Raw genomic sequence first — 25,008 nt, 5'->3', positions numbered from 1 at the left:
CCCCGCAGACATCTATCTGCCAGCGGCTGCAGTCTCCTAAACAAAGCCCGGGCTCTGACCTTCAGCTCTGCCCAATCACAACTGCACCCTCTGTCAAATAATCACGCCAAATCCACAGTTAAACGCCACCAAAGCGCTCTGCGAGCGAGCTGGGATGTGTGAGATGGGTACTGGTTCCATGGGGGGGGTGTGAAACATTGCATGCAAGCTAATGAAGATCACATTCAAACTGGCTTCCATTTCAGCAGTCACACATCGCCATGTATCCACTCGCTTCCCAGCAGCCCCTCTTTAATCATTCGTCCCATCAAGACCACGGAGCCGGCGCAACGGCTCGGTGGCCAAGGCGACTACTACGACCGGAGGGGTTTGAGGACGAGAGAATGACGAGGGAGAGAGGGAAGGCCGGGGCGAGCAATTAAAAGAAAACAGCGGGACAGGAAAGAGAAGGAGGAATGAAAACACTGAATGACAAACCAAAACACGACAGCATGTTTGGAGAACGCGAGAGGTAGAAAGATGAAAGAAAGGCAAGGGCAGCAGAGGAAGAGGGGACGGAAGGAAGGAAGGAGCCATGCAGTCATTACGGCAGCTGCGTAACAAGCCGTTACGGCCACGGCAGCAGCTTCAGGAGCCGGCGTGGGACGGCCAACACTTTGTGGAGCAACTCTGCACCTCCTGGCTGGCACAAGGCAAGGCCAGGCAAGGCAAGGCAAGGCAAGGCATGTATTAGTGATGCACCGAAATGAAAATTTGTGGCCGAAACTGAAACCGAAAATAATAATAAACACTTGGCCGAATACCGAATAATACCGAACAATGGTTCTTTGCAGTTTTTCGTTTATTTTGCCAATTTTTGAAAATAAAAAAAGAATTATCTTTCACAATCTCTAATAGGTTCTCGCTCCTGGGGATTGGGACTCTAACTGTTGAGCGGTTGCCCTTGTCGTCTGCATCTGGGTTATTTTCTTGGAGGATCTCGTCAAACATATCAGACAGTGAGGGTTCTCCACCACATCTGTAGTACGGTCCCTTTTCTCCTGCGCGGTGCGTCCCGTGACCGTCTCCATCACCAAGCAGCTTTCCCAAATCCAACTCAGCCTGAATCATTTCTCGTTTCCTCTGCTTTTTCCCCACATCCATGTAATGATCTGACATGCTGACATGTTTGCTGCATTTAACACCACACGCACCTCACTCGCTGTTTGATTTCGTCATCACACGCCGTTATTAATTGTTCGTTTTTTTCCCCACTTATTCCACCGAACACCGAAAGTGTTTTTTTGCTATTTTCGGTCGAACAATTTCGGTTACCGAATATTCGGTGCATCACTAATTTGTATAGCACAATTCAACACAAGGTAATTCAAAGTGCTTTACATCAACATTAAAAGCGGCAAGACAGAATTAAACAGTAAATAACAAATAAAATGAAATAAAATGATAAAAAAAGAGGTAAAATAATAAAAAGTAAGGGCAGTAGATTACAGCAGGTACATCTCATTCTTACAATGGCAAGAATTACGTTTCTATATACGGTCAAAACGTACAAAGACCGGGTCAAAAACAGTATTACAAAAGTAATCTGTAACAATTCGTACGGTGAATTAAACTAATTTGACAATTCTCTGCCACAATGCCTGTTTCCAGGTCTTATTTCACACAACTGACAAGAATTACGTTTTTATATACGGTCAAAACGTACAAAGACCGGGTCAAACACAAATACACAAGTCTGGGGGGTCACAGTGAGAAGAGAGAGGATAGAAAGTTGGTACGAGGACGTGAACAAAAATCTCAATGGGACTATTCCTTTGGTCAAAAGGTAACATTAACATTGAATCCACCCATTAGACGGTGAGACCTGGTATTTCACGCCAGACGAGATCCAACATGGTTATACAAGAGCTTGTGAGGGGAGGAAAAAATTATGGGAATCATGTCAGTCAAAGTAATCCCTTCAATTTTTCTTTCTACTGTTTCATCTAAGGACTCTATGATATAGCCTGCAGCTCTGTAATCACATGCTGGCTGAAAGGATGAAGCTGCTCTTCTGGAAACTCAGCAGGAGGAACGCTCTTCAACTGATCTCCCTCATCAAAAACATGGTTACCCCCCCCCCCCCCCATGATACGCACACGCAGCTCAGGCAGGACATGCAGTCCAGGTAGGTCAGTACTGAGTGTGATAACGGACTATTCTCACGAACCGGTGCTGCGATCCATGTTGCCGCGCTGACGATGGGACGTGTGATGTAATAGAGCAGTGTAACGCTTGCTTTGCCAGCTGCAGCGCCATCAGAGCTCAAATCAATCGTCTGCCAATACAAATGACACAACACGAGAAAATCTGTATCGTCTATTTCTGTCACTCACTTAAATACCAAAACTATACTTTCCACAAACGGTAGGAGCCTATTCAGGAGCTCATATGGCGCTTTTCCACTAGATCAATTCAATTCAATTTTATTTATATAGCGTCTAATGCAACAAAAGTTGTCTTTAGGCGCTTTCCAGAGACCCAGAACATGAAGTAGTACCTACTCAGCTCGACTCGACTCGCCTCGGTTTTGCGCTTTTCCACCAGGGGTCTAACGTGCCGAGTAGATACTTCTCTGTATCTATTCTGCCGAGGTTCTAAGCGGCTGAGTCGGCTGTATCTGACATCATCAAACTACAGGCCACCGATTGGTCGGGGGGTTGGAGTCAGACGTCTGAGTCAGGAGGAGGAAATCAGAAAAAGAGACTCTGGCGGATTCTTGTTCATTTTATTCAACCAGCAATGGCAGCGCAAAAGTCTGTTTCCTGATCCAACTCTGAGGTGCAGATGTTCATAAACCTGGTGCTGAGGAGAGAATTAAAAAGGGATCTAGACGGGTGATGAGGAACGACCAGATCTACCAGGAGCTCTGTCTCTTCATAGCTGCTCACGGCTCCAGCTGACTTTTCAGCAGCACCGAGACAAACTAAATTTTAAAAAAAGCGTTGCCGCTTGAAGCTTCTCTCACTATAATTTTCATCAAACACAAGTCACAGATCCAGCAGCACATCTATCATCTCCTCCAGGTTCTACATCTTTAGTGTTGTTGTCTTCTTCATTTAGATACACAATCAAATACGTCACAGCAGCTTCACTCCAACCTCCTACTTCTGATCTGGGTATTGAAAAGCAACGAGGGCATGTGGCCACATGGATGCTGACCATACACATATATTCTGGTCCTGTCAAAAGTTGAAAGGATACTGGGACAAAATATGGAGGGGTTTACAAAAGACAATAGGGTATGAGATACCAAAAACATGTAAGTTACTTTACTTGGGGAACTTAACACAAGATACAATACAGAAGGAAGTTGAGTACCTTGTCAAAGTATTGCTGTCAGTCAGCAAAAAATCAATTACCAGATTGTGGTACATAGTGGACCCTCCGACTGAGGAGCAGTGGATGTGCACTGTGGAAGAGATTTTTTTAATGGAGAAAATTACACATAAACTGAGACTGCAAGAGGCACAATTCGAGGATAAATGTGAAAAATGGACTGATTACAGAAGACGAGAAGAGGACACCACCATTGCTACTGAACAACAAGGACATTGATATAAGGATGAGCGCTTAACTATGCATGTTTGATTTACCCTGACACTGTAATTGTTGAAAGAAAATTTGAATAAAAAAATAAGTTACAAAAAAAAGAAAAGAAACGAGGGCGAGTAGAGTGGAGTCGGGCTGAGTAGGTACTAGTATAAAAGCGCCAAAAGCGTTTGTGTTCAGTGCTACGTGTGGCTGTGGTTGGTCTTCTGTCCATGTCCATGTCCACTCTGCCTGTTTAATTTCTCACATCCACCCAAGACAGCGAGCAGGGTTTTCTGTGGCACTCTGTGTTTGGTTAATGGTGTGCACAGGCAGCCAAGATCTTTCATGGAAATTTCAACAAACACAGCAAGACAAATAATCCCTCTTCTGACAGACAGCACGGGGGCCCTCGGAAATATGGCTGTCACCCGGCCTGTAATTCCTCGTTCCAGTCCAAGCTTACAGCACACGGTCCTGCTCAGGACCGGCGGGTTCCCTTCACACACACTCACGGCTGGTAAATCGTATCTAAAAAGGCACCTGCAAGGGGTTAAATAATCAAACCCGAATGACCCGCTTTATTTCCCTCCAGACCGAGGGCAGAAATATAAACATAACACCTTCTCCTCGCGCCGCTCGTTCTCCTCACATCCATTAATGGGCAAAGAAGGTGAAACATGGAGCCCCAGCGGACCAAAACAGGCTCTGTGAAGTAATACCACAGATAAGGCTCCACTGAAAACATGAGGGGGTGGGGGGGAAACAGTGCTTGATGAAACCGGGGTCTGTTCCCCCAGCAGAGATGGAAACACATGTAAGTTTTAACAACTAAAACGTTTAATAGCTTGTCAAATAATCCAAATTTCTGCAGAAAAAGCAACCGAGCACATTTACGTTGATGCAGTGTTGGTATAGTTACAGGAACTCCTGCAGGAGGAAGGAAACCTTTACTTATTGTGTGGACGACCTGTGGTAACCCCGAGCATAATGCTGCCTGCCTCTAAAATACACCGTCGTCTGAAGACCATTAAAACCTATAATCAGAGCCTCTCTGCTGAGACCCATAACAGATGCACTATCACACAGCCTCTCTCCTGCACGCTCACTCACACTGTTTCTCTCTCCCTACCTGATAGAGCCCCCCCCCCACCCCGCCCCCCCTAATTTCATCAGATGTGATAAAGCACCACAAAATCAAGTCTGCAGCTAGTTACTTAGTCCAATCTCCCCGTGGATGAGAGGCAATAACAGCATGTGGTGAGGAAATTGGGTGCTTACTCACACAGAAGGCTACATGCTTTGCAAGCAGAATGTACCGGTTGCTGCACGACTCGGTGCAGGGCAAGACCACACAACGGAGAGAGGGCACTCACGACGAGGGCTGCAGCAGCGTCGGCCTGTGTGTCCCCGAGACGCTTCGCCACAGCAAAGCTTGAAGGAAGCCCACAGTGTGCAGTTCTACTATAAAATATTGACTTTTGCTAAGTAAATAAAGCCATTTACAAGGTTTACTGACCTCAGAAGTTGGACATATGCGATGCAGCGGTTACAAAGACCACTTCATCTGCAGTAGGGTGAGAGAAACTAAAAGTGTGCATAACCTCAACAACTGCTAGAGAGGTTTAGAAAGTCTTCTGGAAAATCCTGTAAATGGTTTAAGTCTAGTAAAGTTACAAAACTGCAGCGGGAGACCGCAGCTCAGTGAGGAGCTTACATTACATTTGCATGAAAGACGAAGTAGGACTTACGATGAATATGAATAATATAAAAGCACGGAGCGGCGTGTAAAAGCATGCACCTGATCATCCTCTGGAGTGCGGCAGCTGCTGCGGGGCCGTGCCAGGCCATGCCAGGGCACAAGCGAATAGCATGGCAGCGAGTTCAGAGAGCAGGCTGGCTGAGTGACAGAGCCACTCGCTGGATCAGAACTGAAGCGTACATGCATGCCCTCCAGCCTGTTCCGTATGAACCCCGTACAGGATGCAGCGCTGGCTGGGGGTACGATGGAAAATCAGCATTGGCTGGTTTCCTGTGAACCAGTGTCCTGAGAGTTGAACGGGGAGAGCAACTCCGGGAGGCCTTTTTAATCAACACTAACATCAAAGTGTTAGGAAGACTGTTATATACAGGACTGTCTCAGAAAATTAGAATATTGTGATAAAGTTCTTTATTTTCTGTAATGCAATTAAAAAAACTAAAATGTCATACATTCTGGATTCATTACAAATCAACTGAAATATTGTAAGCCTTTTATTATTTTAATATTGCTGATTATGGTTTACAGTTTAAGATTAAGATTCCCAGAATATTCTAATTTTTTGAGATAGGATATTTGACTTTCCTCTGTAAGCCATAATCAGCAATATTAAAATAATAAAAGGCTTGCAATATTTCAGTTGATTTGTAATGAATCCAGAATGTATGACATTTTTGCATTACAGAACATAAAGGACTTTATCACAATATTCTAATTTTCTGAGACAGTCCTGTATGTTAAAGAACATATTTGATATTCGTACTGCACATTCACAGTAACTCAGGTTACATTATATAAATTATTATATATATTCGACAAGGGTGCCAAAATAATTCGCTTTTTTCTTTAAACAAAAATAAAAAAAGGTGAGATCTGTAAGTAAGCAAACAGGTCAAAAGGCCAAAATATAACCTGTGCTCTGGAGTACACAGGCACATTTATTGCACGTATGTCCCAATTGTTCCCCTCTACTTATATTAAGATGTGTAAGTGGAAGGTGGAAGGAAGGAATGTCACCGTGCCCTAAAACGTCACAGTCTTCCCCGCTACTACTGAAGGTTGAGCGTTATACTGTACATGAGAAATGGATGCACCCATTTTTTTAGCCCTAATGTGATGAATCACAGAGAATGCCAAAACATCAGATGGAGGAGAGGTCTAATGCTCATTATGTTCAAGGTCACAAGGGCAGGAAGGAAAAACAAACGTCTCCAGAGGCTTTAACAATCAGGCAGCACTGATAGTGAAACCCTTGCAGTCTGCAGTCCAGTACTGGTCCAGGTGACTCGTCTCTCCCTCTCACTTCCTCCCTCATTCATTCAGTCCTACCTGCAGGAACTCAGGACTGCTGAGGTGCACTTTGTTGGTATTTTTTAAAAATTGTATATATGTAAATTGTATATATTTTAATAAGAGCTGCCATTTGCCTATTTTCCTATTTACTGTACAGTGAGCGAAAATAACCGAGTCAAATGTCATGTCTTGTTTGACCTGATTGGGCCAAATAAACATGATTCTGATTCTGTTTCTGACCTCGAGGAAAGTAAGGTAGTCTGAAAAGAAAACAGACAATTATATATGCTTTATGGACTCTTAATTGCAGGCTCAACAAATATTATATTATAAGGAATATTGGAGAAGGACCAACTGATTCCCTACAGACTGAGTTGACTGATCATTGGCAGATCCGGTCAGACTGCTGATAACAAAAAGTAGCAATAAATCCCTTTTTTAATTGATAAGAGTAACAATATGTAAATATCATATTGTGCAGTAAATGTATCAGAAAAGAGCACTGCCAAACCCACATTAACTACTGATCATGCACAAAATGATGAAGCTGAAGCTAAGACGAAGCTAAGAATGATGCTAACAAGGATTATGTTATCTTTCAAAGTGATTGAAAATGGCAGATCAGACCTTTAAGAAAATTAAAAAATCTGCATCAGCCAAGAAAACAGCAGTTGTTTTCCAGACATGTCAGTCACACAGCACGAGACGGGCCAGTACCAGCGGAAACGACGGCAGCGTTACGGGTCAGCCGGTATTGTTAGGACAATTTGGGCACCGCTAATCACAAGGTCGAGAAAGGGCCACAATAAAATAAAGTGAAGGCGTGCATGGTGGACAGCACATGCGAGACGCCTATACCCGCTAAGATCTGAGTGTCAGCGCTGCTCTGAGTGTCAAAGCTGGATGAAGAGCTACTATAGCCAGTCCATTACATCAGTGAACCTGGGAATAACTGCTTCACACTCATTTTCACAGGCCAGAGACTCTTGAGTCTGTCCCCTGCTCCGCCGTTGATTTAATTCAAAGACAGTCCAGCCATCCATATTCTTTAGATAGATGCTGGTGAACATCTCTCGCACGTAGCCGCTGAGCCTCTATCAGAATGACTGCTACATCTTGATAGAGTCAGCAAGCCAGGAGGCTTGGATCCCTACAAAGTATGCAACTGATGTAATCTCACACTTTCATGTTCATAAGTAGGTCTTAAGGAAGAGAACTCATCGAATGCCAGAGCAGAAATTATCTTAACTAAACACGGAGTATGAAATCTACTGTAATACTGGCGATGATTTGACGGCATGTAGACTGTTGGGCAAGAGAACCACTCGTATAAAGGGCTTAAGTGTAACAGCTCTCTAGTGAAGTGCCCTGCCTCGCCTTAGTCACCGAATCACATTCACAAGCACGGTCTTACTGCTCTTTTTAGGCTGAATGCAGCACTTGCCTTCTGAGCATTAAGTTTGATCAAAGACTAATCTCTGCTAGTAAGATGATTAAAATTAGCATCAGTTTCTTTGTTAAGGAAGCGAGGCCAGCTGGGACCAATCCCCACAGGCCAAAACAGACAGGGACAAAAAGACGGGAGTCAAACAGATAGGCAAGAACAGAGGGCTAATGTGGACAGAAAGGTAGAAAAGGAAAAACAGCACTAAAGGGCAATGAGAGGCAGAGAAATAAAAGGAAATTAATAAAGAAAAGAGAATTCCCATACATGGCCATTCTGACCCAAGCCGAACCCAGGCAAATGTGAATTCCTTTATGGCAGCTTTGAACTCATATTAACTTTTCCTCAGACCGCACACATAGATGATGAAGCTAAGCGAGGGGCGCTGCGGCTTGACTGCTTTAAAAGCGAGCGTACAGATCCAGGGGTTTAGTGAGGCGGTTAAATGAGGTCTGGCACCCCTAGCCGGCCGGCCCCCACCCCTCCTCGACCGAAACGATGGACGCAACTGAAATATTTGAATGATCAGCACGTGACGGCCGAGGCTATTAGGGATGGGCGGTATGGACAAAAAAATGTATCACGATAATTTCTGGCATTTAACCCAATAACGATAAAAAAAATACCAATACAAAAAGTGTCATCAACGGGAATATTTCTTTCTTTCATGCTCATTTCTTTCTTTCTTTCATTCAGGCTCATTTCTTTCTTTCTTTCTTCTTTCTTTCTTTCAGACTCATTTCTTTCTTTCTTTCAGGCTCATTTCTTTCTTTCTTTCTTTCTTTCTTTCTTTCTTTCTTTCTTTCTTTCTTTCTTTCATGCTCATTTCTTTCTTCTTTCTTTCAGGCTCATTTCTTTCTTTCTTTCTTTCTTTCTTTCTTTCTTTCTTTCTTTCTTTCTTTCAGGCTCATTTCTTTCTTTCTTTCTTTATTTCTTTCTTTCTTTCTTTCTTTCAGGCTCATTTCTTTATTCTTTCTTTCTTTCTTTCAGGCTCATTTCTTTCTTTATTTCTTTCTTTCTTTCAGGCTCATTTCTTTCTTTCTTTCTTTCTTTCTTTCTTTCAGGCTCATTTCTTTCTTTCTTTCTTTCTTTCTTTCTTTCTTTCATGCTCATTTCTTTCTTTCTTTCTTTCTTTCTTTCATGCTCATTTCTTTCTTCTTTCTTTCAGGCTCATTTCTTTCTTTCTTTCTTTCTTTCTTTCTTTCTTTCTTTCTTTCTTTCTTTCTTTCTTTCTTTCTTTCAGGCTCATTTCTTTCTTTCTTTCTTTATTTCTTTCTTTCTTTCTTTCAGGCTCATTTCTTTCTTCTTTCTTTCTTTCTTTCAGGCTCATTTCTTTCTTTCTTTCTTTATTCTTTCTTTCTTTCTTTCTTTCAGGCTCATTTCTTTCTTTCTTTCTTTCATGCTCATTTCTTTCTTCTTTCTTTCAGGCTCATTTCTTTCTTTCTTTCTTTCTTTCTTTCTTTCTTTCAGGCTCATTTCTTTCTTTCTTTCTTTCTTTCTTTCTTTATTCTTTCTTTCTTTCTTTCTTTCAGGCTCATTTCTTTCTTTCTTTCTTTCTTTCTTTCTTTCTTTCAGGCTCATTTCTTTCTTTCTTTCTTTCAGGCTCATTTCTTTCTTTCTTTCTTTCTTTCTTTCTTACTTTCTTTCTTTCAGGCTCATTTCTTTCTTTCTTCTTTCTTTCTTTCTTTCTTTCAGGCTCATTTCTTTCTTCTTTCTTTCTTTCTTTCAGGCTCATTTCTTTCTTTCTTTCTTTCTTTCTTTCTTTCATGCTCATTTCTTTCTTTCTTTCTTTCTTTCTTTCATGCTCATTTCTTTCTTCTTTCTTTCAGGCTCATTTCTTTCTTTCTTTCTTTCTTTCTTTCTTTCTTTCTTTCTTTCTTTCTTTCTTTCTTTCTTTCTTTCAGGCTCATTTCTTTCTTTCTTTCTTTATTTCTTTCTTTCTTTCTTTCAGGCTCATTTCTTTCTTCTTTCTTTCTTTCTTTCAGGCTCATTTCTTTCTTTCTTTCTTTATTCTTTCTTTCTTTCTTTCTTTCAGGCTCATTTCTTTCTTTCTTTCTTTCATGCTCATTTCTTTCTTCTTTCTTTCAGGCTCATTTCTTTCTTTCTTTCTTTCTTTCTTTCTTTCTTTCAGGCTCATTTCTTTCTTTCTTTCTTTCTTTCTTTCTTTATTCTTTCTTTCTTTCTTTCTTTCAGGCTCATTTCTTTCTTTCTTTCTTTCTTTCTTTCTTTCAGGCTAATTTCTTTCTTCTTTCTTTCTTTCTTTCAGGCTCATTTCTTTCTTTCTTTCTTTATTCTTTCTTTCTTTCTTTCTTTCAGGCTCATTTCTTTCTTTCTTTCTTTCTTTCTTTCTTTCTTTCTTTCAGGCTCATTTCTTTCTTTCTTTCTTTCTTTCTTTCTTTCAGGCTCATTTCTTTCTTTCTTCTTTCTTTCTTTCTTTCTTTCAGGCTCATTTCTTTCTTCTTTCTTTCTTTCTTTCAGGCTCATTTCTTTCTTTCTTTCTTTATTCTTTCTTTCTTTCTTTCTTTCAGGCTCATTTCTTTCTTTCTTTCTTTCTTTCTTTCTTTCAGGCTCATTTCCTCAATTTATAGTTTTTACCGTGAGATACAAATTCTTACCGTGGGGAATTTTTTTGACGGTTTATCGTGAACGGTAAAATATCGCCCATTCCTAGAGGCTGTGCTAATGACGTCCGAATCGTTTCTAATAGCCGAGGTGGAGAGAAAAAACATGGCGTAGGGTGCTTGGCAGCCATCCCATTAGCCAAACAAAACAACTCGGCTGCTGCTCCCCATAAACTGCATCAGCAGTAGTGAAAACATATAATCATACTCCGGCAAAAAGTGCAATAACAGGAAGGAGAAAGAAGATAAAATCGACTGTTTGTTACCCTTGAGAAAAAGGAACCAAGGGGAGAAAAAAAGCCCCATTCAGCATTTCATTAGTAACATAAATAGGAGCAGCTGGGGCACACTGGCACGCTGAAGTGGGCTAATTAGGACACTTGGTGGTTGGTTCAGTGCTGTTTCAGTCTGGTTGGGACCAACTAACAGTGACTGAGGTAGTTTTTCACGTAATTCTTGAGGAGCACGCTTCACACCTACAACATATACAGCATATCCTGTGAGATCCCCGAAGAAGGGATAAGTAGCTGGCTCAGTTCTTCAGAGTTTGGAAATGGTATCACTCTGTTATAAGATTTTCCGCCACACAGCACCCTTCACTTCCACTAAGAAGAAAAAAAAAAGCCTTCCTGTTCCGTCCCTCCCTTCTGGCTTCCTTTGCTCTTCCTGTCTGACTCAATATAATAAAGTCAAAATCCCAGGCCTCCCTGTTTCTTCCGTTGTTTTTTTACCAGAGGCTGGGAACGCGGCGCGTCCTTGCACTTGAACTGGGACTCCCGTCAGAGCTGCTCACAGGGACCCGCGATCCGTCTCGTTCAAGGTATCAAGCCGGCAGGAGCGGCTCCTGTGAAGTCCTTCAAAATACAGAAACCTATCATCTCCGACTCGGTCTCTCATCGAAACCGAGCATCTCAGCGACTGGAGTTTTTCAGGGACGGCATCCAACTGAAACACAGATTTTGAATAACACCTCTCTGAGGCCTCGTATACACCATAGCAAAAACGGCGGTGTTTTCATTCGTTTTGGCCGTTCGTTTACACGAAAAAACGAAGCTCAAAGTGGAGATTTGCAAAAACTCTTGTCTTAACGTTTGCTTGTAAACAGAGGGAAACGGATATTTAGGCTTCAGAATGTCACATTATGGGACAGAAACATCACCAGCGCTATGTGTGCGACCTGTGTTTACAATTTCTTTGGCCACCTTCAATGTTTTCTTTTATTTTACTTGTTTTATATTCTAACGTCACACTTAAAGGATCCTTTTAAGAAATGAGACTCTCTAGTGCCACCCTTCACCACGACGGCCGTTGGGGGTACTGCAGCCAACAATGAAGCCGGCACGGGAGAACGGGGAGAACGCACATGCAGCGTCATGTGACGTCACATCCGCAGCCCAGCGCGGGAAATTCCGGTCACAATTGCAGAACATTTTGCAGCACACAGCCTGTTCAAGGCAACGGAGAGATACACTAGAGGGCTCATTCTTTTTGATTTGGAACGCTTCATCTGACATTATTACTAGAAAACTTAAAACGTATACAAATTTTTTTCATAAATTCTGCCTCAATCCGGCTTCAAGCTTCTTTAAAAGTAACTCCACTTCTCTGTCACTCCAAACGAAAGACTCTTGTGCATCTTGGAAGTAACTGGAAGTTACTCGTGTCATTTGTTGATGTTTTTTTCCAGGATTCTGATTGGCTAGCATGACTTTATGCTTCTTGTTACACTGCCCCCTGTAGATTTGGCTCATAGCACCTTAACAGCGTATTCATGTGGGTTCATGTAAATGATGGTATTTCTCAAAACGTAGGGGGAAATATCCGTTTTTGTAAATACCCGGCTATGTGGAAACGTTGCCTCAGTTGCACGGGGTTTCAACTACATTAAGTCTACATTACTATAACTACATTAAATCTGAATGACTTATGAGTTCCTTGTGCTGTAATTCTGTAACATATCCTTTTATTTTGAGACTTGGCCATTAAACACCGTTTTCCTGATACGTTACGAGGAGCTCAGATATCACAGTGTATCAAAAGCAGATTGATTTAAATAGCTCCAGCATTGTTTTTGAAGGGACCACCATGTAATAACGGAGCGATGAGTGGTTGAATGAACCCGGCTAAGCCTCCGTCTGTCTCTCCATTCTTTGCTTTCCCTTTTTTGATTGGTTGCGTCTTACTGTAGTATTCAAAGGCAGGTGGGGTTGTTTACCTTGACACGGAGCTACTGCACATGTTCAGAGCCTCGGGGAGACAGGCAAGCAGACACACGGCGCTTCGGCTTTTTCAGACCTTAAGCCGTTGGAGCAGCTAATGCTTTGTACAACACAAGCCCACAAACACTGTAGGCTTGGCAGAATAAACAAAGCCAAGGTGTCCTTTATCAGGCACGTCACCGTCTGCACACGAGGAAGGCATGAAAGATTAACACTGCGGTACGGAGAAAGCATGTATGGATGCACGCACATGTGCATGTGTGGGTACACTCAATAAGACCGATGCTGTGTCCTCTCTCCCTATTTCTAAAAGCCAACATTCTCCAAATTCCATTTGGTCTAAGGATGCAAAGCAGAATGCAGGTGCGAGCAGAAAATGTGCAGAGCATCTAAGCCAGTTTGCCAGTCCCCTCTGGCATGCCTCCACCCAGCGCTCTATTTGTCTCTCTTCCAAACACCCTAAAACAGACTGGAAAGAATGAAGGCAGGAGGCAGACGAGAGGGTGGAGGGCAGGCGCGGAGAAGGTGATACCGTGAATGTTAATCACCTGATGAAAAGAAGGAGACCTTAAATGGAGTCCGCGGGAAGACTAACTAGAATTAGTGTTTAATTGTGCGCTCAAGCCCTCCTCTGCAGGGATCTGTAAAAATCACGGATAAAAACATTAATTACTGCTCTTGAAACAATGCAGAAGCAGACACTTTTAACTGAACATGATGTTTGTAAAAGAGATGCCAGAAAACCCGTGCATACTTTGTAATAACATGCAAATAACCCTCACCTACTCACCCCTGTCAGGCTGAACATGTTTTCTGAGAAATGTGGGAAGGGGTGGGGGGGGCTTGTGGAGGCAAATGCAATGAGGCTGTTGCAAAGTGATAAATAATAAACAGTGTATTCATTCTGCGATGAGGGGAAAAATATTCTTAATTCCCAGTTTTGATCTGGTTCTCGCTGTGAGACGAATGAGATCATTTCAGCAGACACACCTTTATTGAGGCAGCCGTGATAAAAACATGTCATACATGCTTTGTGTGCAGTTTTCTGTGTGGATAGCGGTTAGCAATGTTAGCTTCCATTGTGTATGTAAATCCCTAACTGTTGCAGATTAAGACAAGAAAGGATGCTCAGTCACTGCCTTCATGTGTAAACCTGCCCAGCCTCTTGCTTTTCTCCCCCTCGCTACTTATGTTTACTCCTGGCTTTCTGCGGCGGGCAAATGTTTCAGAGCAGTCATGGTTAATCAAAATCTTTACGGACAACACAGGAATGTCAAGTGCTCTGCTGCAAGACGCCTCGGCTGTCACACTCTGAATCATTTTCTTAGATATCCCGATTCATTCCCCGTAACCACTTCCAGCCAAGACAATGCTTGTAACTGACACTGCAGCAGATCTGTGGAAATGTGGTGAATTCCGATTTTGCGTTCTATATGCAATAATATTACATCCTGTCATTTACTCTTTGTTAATTGTTGTATTTGTAGGTGTCACGAGGACGCTGCCGCTGTCGTGGTTCACATCCCGCTGGTTATGACAGAAGAAGAATAATGTGTCTGTCTAGGCGAGTTCCCGCATATCCACCGTGTACATGCAATGTTTCCTTTTGATAGCAACTGGCACAAGGAAATAAGAGTGGTGAAACAACATCCCACTTCCCCCCCATGACAGATTCACTTTGATAATATAAATACTGCAGAGTGTGACTAACAATGGCCGTTTTGTCAGCTCCACGTCACCCCTCTCCTCTGCGGGGTGCACCTCTTTTGAAATCTGTGTTCTAGTTTTGTGCTTCCCACTTTAAAGGTACGCCAAATGCAGCAAAAAAATGTGGACCTGGGTGATAATAAAGATGCAGAAAGCAGATAATTCCCCTCTGATTTAGATCTGGGATGTCAAAGTGCCGGCTCTCTGAATGACATAGTTTCAGGCCAAGGTAGCCCAAAACAAAGTCCCAATGTTGCGATATCTCAAAGGTCTTGGTTGGTGGTGAGTTCACACACATACATGTATGCCGTGAAGCACGCACACACACAAAAGAGCCAATATGTTTCCTTTAAGGGGAACTCAAGGTTCATTCTTTGACCGTGTTCCTCAGCGCTCTATGGCTGTGGCGCACATGGCAGTCATCCAACAGGTCTGGCTGAGGAGAAACTCAGCAAAACAAAACACACAGATTCTGGGCGGTTTTATGACAAGCTGTCTCCCTTTTTAAGCACCTTTCATTCCTTTTTCTCCTGCTGCCTCCAGTGTGAGCATCAGAGTCATGTATTCATCCATAAGCATTAATGTTATCCCAGCGGAGAACTCATTTCCCCTGGACTGGACACAATAAATCACCTTGAGCCAAAGTAAAGAGTCTGGAGATGCAGGACTGGCGGCAGCAGCGCCAGCCTCAACATTTTTTCATAATACGTCCTTGATCCTTGTTCCAACTATACTCAAATCTGGTCAAATTGGGAAATATGGGCTCTCCGTTATTTCAAGTCATATATATACACGATTTGGCAAGAGAGTCATTCTGTATATTTGTTATACGCCTCTGTCAACATTGCAGGGAAATACAATGCCACAGTGAGACCCATTTCATGTTTTGAATTTGTGAGTTTCAGGGTCTTTCATCATCAATTTAGCCCACTTTGCTCTGGTCTACAACTATGGAAAAAAAGTTAATCAAGAGGATGTGCGTGCACAAGAGAGACGGCACAAGATACTGCAGCCGAAGGAAGGGGTGGACTTTTCCAGACAGTTCTCTGTTTGCTATCTGCCTCAGGAATGAATTTGGTAGGTCTGGTTTCCCCGTTTCTCATCTCCCAGTTTCCATACCGCTTACAGCTGGGGGACGAGTTAACGCCGTCGTGCACTGAAGTAAACTACACACCCAGATAACACCACGACTAAAAGAAAAATAGTAACAATGAAGCAGGCAAACGTGCAGGTAGCTCCATGTCACTGTCATGGAGCCCAGTGAGGCAAATCTGGTCAATGTCTTGCCTCCAAATTCACTGGAAGAAAATTCAATAAAATAAGCACAAAATAACAACCTGCTCTGACATGTGGCAAGCAACCAAGAAAATTACAAAATAGTCACAGAACCATGAATTGGGCTGTGGTTTTTATGGTAGAGGAGCAAAGCTGTTGTTGGCCTGGCTCCCCCATATGACACATGAGTTGACAAGCAAAAGTCTGCACCCCTTTTTCCTGCAGTAACCATGGCGACAGTGGCAGGCAGGGTCATCCTCATCACCAGGGGGCAGTGTGAACGGCACCGCATGGTGTGGCCCGTACTGACGCTCCTGGTGTGTCACCTTCCACACACATGGGCACCGCACAATCAGGCAAAACACACATGTGACACGCAGTCAAGTGAGTGAGAAGGGACACAAACACGCGCAGTCAAGCACAAAGCACACACATGCACACTGTCATCTGCTCCTGACAGATGCCCCTTGGTGTCAAACACAAGCCCCCCCACCCCCCCCTCCCACTCTGCCTCTCTCTCTCACTCGCTTTTGTTGCTCATTTATTGTTGAGTTTCCAGCAAACAAAAATGCACATCCTCCCATGACACCGGCTAATTGATTATTTATGGTGCCAGGCTAACTTACTTTTAACTGACTTATACTCAAACGGAGGTGAAGAGAAGAGCAAAATTGCTCGAGACAATGCATTCATTGAAAATGAGAATGAGAATGAGGGAAATCTGAGTATTTGTATGTAGAACTTTGAATCTTTTCTGTCTGATAAGCTCCTCGGGCCTCAGCTTGTGAAGTAAGGCAGCTGAGGGGCAGGACTATCAGCAGCAATCATGAAACTACCATCTGACAGTGTCTGTAGGAGCAAAAAAGAAACAACAACAATCATACGAGCCCTCATGGCTCGGTGGGGTGAGAGTCTGACTTCCAGCTGGTCTGAAGACCAGCCACAAACAAAAAAGCCAGACTTGTTATTCTTCAGATTCCTGTGCCAGTATTCCTGGCCTTATCACTGGCACAGAGTAATTTTGTTACACTTTGTAAATATAAGATGGCTTGTGACAGCAAAGATCAGATAAGACGGAGAGTCCCTGAGCAGGGGAATGTGGAGATGGGGCTGAATGCCTAAACAAGCTGTGTGAAGGAGAGAGACTGATGATCGTGGCGTGCAGACTGAGGCACTAAAGAATGGCAGGGGCGAGGGATCCTGTCCCGTGGAAATGTGTCATGAAGGCAATTCTATTAACATCTTTATAAAGGCTTCCCAGGCCCTGGAGAGCCCTCGTGAGCAGACTGCCTTCTCCACTCACACAGGGGCCCAAAGCCGCTTTTTGCAGCATACCAAAGAGAGAACATTTAGGTTCTGCCAGTCCTGCATTGTGAGGGTGTTAAGCTTCCCAAAGGAGCAGCCTAAATGCCTCTCCACAAACATGCTCCACTAAATTCCTTTATTCCCCTTTCCTTCTACTTTCATTTACTGTTCATTTCTCCATCTGTTGGATTTAGTGTCCCCACAAAAGGCTTTGTTTCAGCAAGCTGGCAAGCCTTTGAGACAGCAGAGAGCACACTGGGGTTCAATGCTAACTTGCTGCCATCAATAGAAGGACCAAGATCTGGACTGGTCACAGTTGCACCAGGCACAGGAACCGCTGTTTATCATTCCCGGTTGCCCCCCCGATGAGGCTGGCCGGAGCCTGCCGGGGGAAGTGTTGACACACAGGCAGCCTTCTTGCAGCAGCCAGCAGCCTGACAAGGATGGGAAAACAAACCCTCGACGGTGCTATGACAGGAATTAATCCCAACATGGTAGCCAAACTGCAGCAGCGAAGGTGGCTTTTCTCCTTTCAAGCACTCTTTGAAAAGGCACAGCCTCACTGTGTACAGCATGAAAAATGAAATGCAGAGTGGCATTGATTTCCACACTGTGCCCTGCCTTGCTCATACTGGGCAAGCCGCTACTTAACAATGTAGTGGCCTGTAGTCATCAATTTAAAATGGCTTCAGCGATTGAATAAGTCCCTGAAAGTTACACACACAATTACTCAAAATGATGAAAATACCTACAGAAACATAACTCGACCGATAAATGTAGCCCTGCGGTGGTTTCTAACATCTGTTATTGTGCAAAAAAGGATCAAAGAGGAAAATTGCAGTTTAGATATCTGGCATATGCATATTTAAGATCTTAAGTGGATGATAGGGCACTCTGGGAGTTACAGCATGCCACACAACAAAAGCCAATGAACAAAATCCATGAATGAAGAATGTTTGTTGGGGTGACAGCCCCCCCAAAGTATCCACATTTACTGTAGCGTCAGATTGGAGGGGCATCAGAGAGAGGTCTGCAATTATTACCCACAAGAGAGAAACTCAGTGTGTTTTATGAGGAGCCAGTGGTGATCTTCACTAAAGCCAGACCTTTCCCAGACTAAATCTTTTCCCTGGCCGCACTCCACTTGATCACTGTCACCGCTGATCCAGATCTCTGTTATGTCGATTCTCACACGCAGACCATAAATACAGATTCTCGGCGCAGACGTGCTCATAACGGGGCTGAGCGAGCGGAGCGTGTGTGTGGGTCAAGGAGATTGAGATCTCAGTTGTGACAGCTGGACAGTTGAGAGGTTCAGATAAACAGCCCACAGAGAGGGAAGACGGGAGGCCAATTGCATTAAAACAAACACTCACTATTTGTGCACTCCAGGAGATACGAGAGGGGGGACCTATATCTACGGGAGAGGGAGTCAGTGAACTCACAAAAGCACCATTATCTGCATGTGTTCGGAAGCAAAAGACAGTTGGGATGGTGGGGTGTGGGGTGTCAGGGTGGGGGTCTGAACGAACAGTCGCTGAGCACATTTGCAGTATTCACTCATTAAGAAATAGGTCAAGGATTGTGCCCGCATGCGTAGTGACTTGTCAAAATCTCTCAAGCTAAGCTGTGGCGAGCCTGACCGCCTTAAGGGGGGGAATCCATACAAGAGCATGCAGCATGCTCGGGGAATAGGGGGGGTGACATCGCAAACAGAAGAGAGGTAACAACGCATTCAGAGGCAAATGATCCCGATGAAAACTGTGCCAGTAATATCTCAAAGTGGAGGGTCCTGAATGGAGAGGCCATGTGGTCCTGGTACAGCCGTGTCATTTAGACGGCCCATTGTTTCGCTTCCTTGCTTCTTATCAACAGAGGACGCTCTTGAGCCAGCAGAGTTTGTCGCAGATGCTAATGGGTGCTGATGGTGGCAGCGGTAACAATAGCAACTGTAGCATCTTAAACTGATGATTACGATGCTTTACACACTCCTGAAAGGGTCTGCACCCCTTAAGGAGACCTGTTACTCTGTCACTCATAAGGACAAAGAAACACTGACTCTAAAAGTCCGGACAACATTTTTTAGATGAGCCACTGCAGCTCCGACTACAATCTATCTTTTAACTGAGCCAAAACTCCACAACTAAATATTTTCCATGGGGAACGCTGGTAGTCCTGAGCGGTCCGTCATTCATCTTGTCGTGGAAATTGCTCCGGTATCAGGCATACTAGTGCAGAATACTTTGCTGACCGCAAAGCATTCCAAAAAAAATCCAATCAAAATATCGCGGTCCCCAAAGCGCGATCTCAGTTTGTCCAGACGAAGCAAATTCTCTCCGGTTTGGTGAGGTAAACCTTATCGATTGGATGAATATGTGATGCCGTGGTCACAAAACACGGTCTCATAAAGCGTGCCTTCAAAGAGACCACTTGAGAAAAATTATTTCTGTAAAATCCTTAACATTACAGCTTATATCTTGTGTTATTCTAAAGAGGAATAAAGTGGCTATATGTTTCACTCTGTGAAAAAGAGAAAAGTTCAGAGTAATGATGAATAATCTATCCGTGCAGCAGTGTCACAGCAGCTGCCGAGAAGCCAGTTGGTCTTTTCTTTTTTTGTCTTCCTTAAATTGGAGTTAATTTGGTGAATATAATCAGAATGGTATAATCAAACCTATTCTGAGTGCTGGTTTGTTCTTCCAAAGGCATCAATTTCCACCCTGGTGGTTGCTTTGGAGTCAGACGGCTTTTTCACTCTGTGATGGATATCAAAATAATTATGTGAGAGGGTCATGCTTCAGATGCACTGAAAAAAAAAATAATAATGTAATTTCACCAAGAAGGAATGGGTTTTGATTGCAAGGGCAGAGAGATTAATATGCTACCCATCAGCTGTCGCAGATGTAAGTCATTTTCATGCAAATGGGAGGCAATTTTCCACTTAAGACAACATTTATTTTCTTTAGGGTCATTGTCGTGGGTGCGTGCCGGAGCGCTGGCAGTCTGACAGAGAATTAAGATTTGTAGGGGCATCTGCTGATTTGGACAGATGAGGTCCAGAGCCGATCTGGAACCCTGAATTGATGTCAACCGGCGAGAGTCTATTACAAATAGAAATAACAAATGTGACAGATGTTTAGATAATGTGGACTACATCAGTCTGAAAATCACTCCCTCTCAAAACGGCTCACTTGTTGCAGGATAAACAGATCCACTTGAGCTAGTTTGGTTTATTTGCAGTTTGGACTAGACTGCCTTTTTTATCGGACTGGAGGAAACAGAAAGACTCAACAACATCTCAAAACAAGCCATCTCTAACTTCAGCGAAAAGACTACAGTAGAACAAGCTATATTACCAGGACTGAGTACTGGGAAAGTAATAAGCAAGAATGCTGCAAACCTCAAAAATCCTCCCTGTGAAGTTGGCTGGAGCTTAAAGATTTTGGGGTTTAAGGCAGACACATTTAAATGAAAGAAAACGGAGCAAGAATGTCAGTGACAGGGCTGCAGTCCAACAACTGCATGTAAAGCAAGCATTGCCTACTACAGTTGTGATGTCAGGCTCTAACGGTGTACAGTATTTTGTGGAGAGGACGCATTGGAGCCTCATCCAAACACGGGCTGCCACCTTATCAGAGCCTGCAGCCTGAAATGATAAATGCCTCTTGCCATATTTCTCTCCGCAGTGTCGGAAATGAGCTCTTTGCAGATGAGAGCGGCTGTTTTTTTTTTTTTTTTTTTTTTTGGTGACTGGCTGTCATGTGGGAATCCAGTAAATCTGTGCGTGCCGCCCGGCGGATCCATCCCGGCGCCGGAGCGAGCGGTTCCCCATCACTCACCTCAGGTTAGACTGGATCCTCCGGGGGGTCCGGTCCCCTCCAGCTCCGGCTGCGGGTCTCCGGGCGCTTTACTGATGCGACAAAACTCACATCCACAGTCCAAAAAAAAAACTGCTTCCAGCAGTACAAGCAGGTCTGCGTGTGCAGAACCTCACGTTCAACACTTGCTCCGGAGCAGCTTTTCCTGCCGGCGGGACCTGTTAAGCGGTGGCGTCATCCATCCACGCGCAAAGACCCGCAATGATCGCACACTGATCGTTTTATTTCTGCTATTTCTTTCCTAAAACTTGCCAGCAGAGCCCCCGTGGACTGACCTGTGAACGTTTACTCTAGTGCAGCGCGTCCGCGTCTTGACGCATTCCTTCAGCGCGCCATGGTGCGTGCCTGTGCGTCCTCGGGGCGGCTCTGTGCGCCGTGGCCGCGATCTGCCACGATCTGCCGCGGCGGGGGGGGAATGGTTTTCACAGCGTGGGCTCAGAACCCGCAGCGTGACTCCTTCCCGAGGTTGTGCCGGACTCCCACGGACCGCGGCTCCATCAGGACTGTGCGTGTGCGCGCCGCCACTGACGCGCAAACCCAGCCCCCTGCGCGCTCATCACCGTTAACCGTTTCCGCCCAGAAAATACATCCATTCATTCATTAGTACACACATTCACTGAAATGATGTGATTAATGGATGAAAGACGTCGTTATTTCTCTTAATAAATGAATTCCAAACTCAAAGTGAAAAAGCAAATGAAATCAGACCTGAGTAAAAAAAAGACTTTTCACAAGCATTTAAGTCTGTAATGGAAATTTGCAATACACAATATCTCCCACCTGCCAAAAATACACTTCATCAAAAAGAATATGCTCACTGAAGAGTGATGCACCAAAGTTTTTCAAGATTTACTTTCTATAATTTACCATTTTGCTGCAGTCCAGTATAAAATATATATAGATATTGTGATATTCTACCCCTTTAACCGTTCAAAGTGATACAAAAAAAGATATAAATACACATTTAGGGGATTAAAAAAAGGCAAAATTCCTCACCCATCACAAGATTTAGTCCTCACAGCACACACTGGAGCAAGTCAGTGCCAATCTGGGATCCGGCTGTTTCTATTAGAACACTGCCATCTATAGGCCCAACAGTGCACCTGCCCCCCCCATAAACCCCCCCATAACCCCCTCCTCCTCACGCAGAGACTCACGCAGGGACAGATACTCATGCACTCCACTTTCTTCATTTGCACTTTTTCTTTTTCCATTAGTTTGCTTCCTTTTAGCTTTAACCTCCTTCCATCTCCGTATATATGCTAGGGTGAGCAGCTCTGAGGATAAAAAGGACAAAAAAAGAAGCCTGTTTTCAAATCCTGGAAGCTTTGCTTAAAATACTCAAATGTACCATGGCATTAGTGCAAGCTGCCTAACAGCCGACGTTGGACATTTTAGTCGGGAACAAGTTACAGTTAAAGTACCAAATGTACGAATTAGCACATCCAAGAGGAAACACATAAAGTAGACGACAGACAAATTCAAAAATCACATTTATTGCTCTTCCTTTCATCTGCTAAAAAGGTTTTTTTTTTTTATCTCACTGTAAAATTCATAGGAAATGTTCCTCTGCAGTGACACCACATTTATTTGCATTTAGAAATAAAAGCTATTCCCAGGTTCCTGCCCATCACGACTGTCGTTTTCCACTCATGAATGATCACATCCAGTACATTGTACATGAATCATCTCAGTGTGGGGTACAATAAGATTAATCTGTATTCAATTATAAGTCGTATTTCCTCACATCACTATAACATACACTGAAATAGTCATAAACACACACAAACAGAACATCCTCTGCTCTCCTGCAACTTTGCTCTTGTTGGGGTATTACAGAATGTAGGCTATCCACAATCTCTGATGCATCAATAATGCAGGGGACAGAAAATGGAGCCAGTGTCTGCCATCAAAAGTATTGCAAAACTGCCAGGAGGAAGAAGATGTGGAACAACCAGTGTAAGTACACTAAAAGCACAGCGCCCACTTAAAGATAGGGTCAATAGCTGGAGGGCGTCCATATTGGAATTCCACCTCTCAGATGGATCTTAGTCAACCTTGGGAGGCAGGGGTAATCAAATACAGACTTTTTCAATCCATTACTCACGACCCTGTTTGGAGCGAGCCGTGATTTGTTTGATTGGAACATAACTCAATTCATATTGAAAGAGCAGGTTGCATAGAAGTGTCTGGAAAAGGTTTGGGCTGTTTTGTGGAGAGGAGAGCTGATAGATTAACTCATTTCACAAGGTGAAGCTCGGTTATTACATAGAGTTCACTTGTGTCAGCCATGCTTTCACTTTAGGGTACACGTTGACTGACTGGCTGCAGAAGCAGTGACGGTATATAAAACGTAAATAAAATAAAAGGAACTGGGAAGAGAAGATGTTTCAATAATCTCAAATGAAAAAAAAAGGTTTTGCTGCATCTAGTCCATCTCACGCTACAATATTAACGTTGCCACAAGTCTTATGCTTCCTCAAATTAAATGTAATAGTGAAATGAGGCAGGGCTAGACTGTCTAACGGGGGAATCAACATTTGCTTACAAATGTACCATTCTTGGCTATGTGTTTTTGTTCCTTTGAACACTTTAAGTTAACATAAAGATTAAGCAAATGCTCATCACTACACTCATAGTTGACAGGTACTCTCACAACAGATAAGATTCCAAATCCTGAGTCTTTTATCTTGTAAATTTGATGTCAGGATAATCCAGTTCTTTCGCTGTTTTCAGTCATGGCATCTTTCCTCTTTAGACCTGAAAGGCACGTCTCATGGGTCCTCTGGGTGCGGCTTTACAGTCAATGCACTGGTTACACGCTATGTATCTACATGTGGAATCTAACAAGTGGAGAGAATGTAAAGCCCACAGATGTCAGCTGATGGAATTATGATGGCATGATATGCTGATGCTGCCGTTGATCTCTGGATGTACAGGGGGGTTGCATGAACGCAGCGAAGAGGGGTGCTGTTTGTTAGTTTGTTTATTGATATCCCCATTATCTGCAGCAGAAACTGAAGCTATTCTTCCTCGGGTCTTAACAAAATAATGCAATACAAAAGATAACAAATAGAGAAAAGAACTTAAAAAAAATAAAAAAAAATACCGAATAAGAGCAAGAATAAAAAAAACATATATATATATATATATATATATATATATATATATATATATATATATATATATATATATATATATATATATATATATATATATATATATATATATATATATATATATATATATATATATATATATATATGTGGATATATATATATATATATATATATATATACAAAATCAACAAGAACAGGCAAGACAAGAACAGAAACCACGTCAACTATATCATCCCCACATATACCTAATATATACATAATACATATATATATATATATATATATATATATATATATATATATATATATATATATATATATATATATATATATATATATATATATATATATATACCTATTAATAACACTATTATGCAATAATACCATTATACCGTATCTCATGTACCAAAACAATCCTATTACATACACAACTCTATTCCATACTGAAACCATTACTTGGATAGATGCTGTTTAAGTAGTATTCTGAATTGATTATTGTTAACAGAGAGTTTTACATGATTGGGTAAAGAATTCAATTTTTTCATTCCTCTATACAAGACTGTACATTGGCATTAGATCTAACCTTAGGTATTGTAAAATTTCCAACAGTTGCATGTCTAGTGTTGTGACAGTGATTTTCTGCACTAAAAGAGAGGTTTTTAAACCAATCATATGGCTTTTTTAAAACAGATGTTGTAAGACATGTGTGATGAGAACTACAGAAGGCAAGGATTTGTAGAAAAGCAAAAGCTTAACTGTTGAAAGAACAGTTCAGTGAGTAAATGAAATCATGGTCAGGTGGATGGCGTGTGCATTCC

At 42.8% G+C, this 25,008-nt stretch overlaps 1 protein-coding gene across 1 annotated transcript in view; it reads right to left on the bottom strand.

Moving 5' to 3' along the window:
* The window catches only part of plxna2 (plexin A2), a 265,758-nt gene extending 244,211 nt beyond the window's left edge, over positions 1 to 21,547 (bottom strand). The window contains exon 1 of the mRNA XM_061735348.1: positions 21,033 to 21,547. The gene's annotated coding sequence lies outside the window, so the exon portion shown is untranslated. The remainder of the gene's footprint in view (positions 1 to 21,032) is intronic.
* Positions 21,548 to 25,008: the final 3,461 nt, after the last annotated feature.

Source organism: Cololabis saira, chromosome 12, assembly GCF_033807715.1.
Source record: "Cololabis saira isolate AMF1-May2022 chromosome 12, fColSai1.1, whole genome shotgun sequence".
Lineage (NCBI taxonomy): Eukaryota > Metazoa > Chordata > Actinopteri > Beloniformes > Belonidae > Cololabis > Cololabis saira.
Note: the sequence above shows the minus strand (reverse complement) of the source record. Positions and strands in the feature narration are given on the sequence as shown.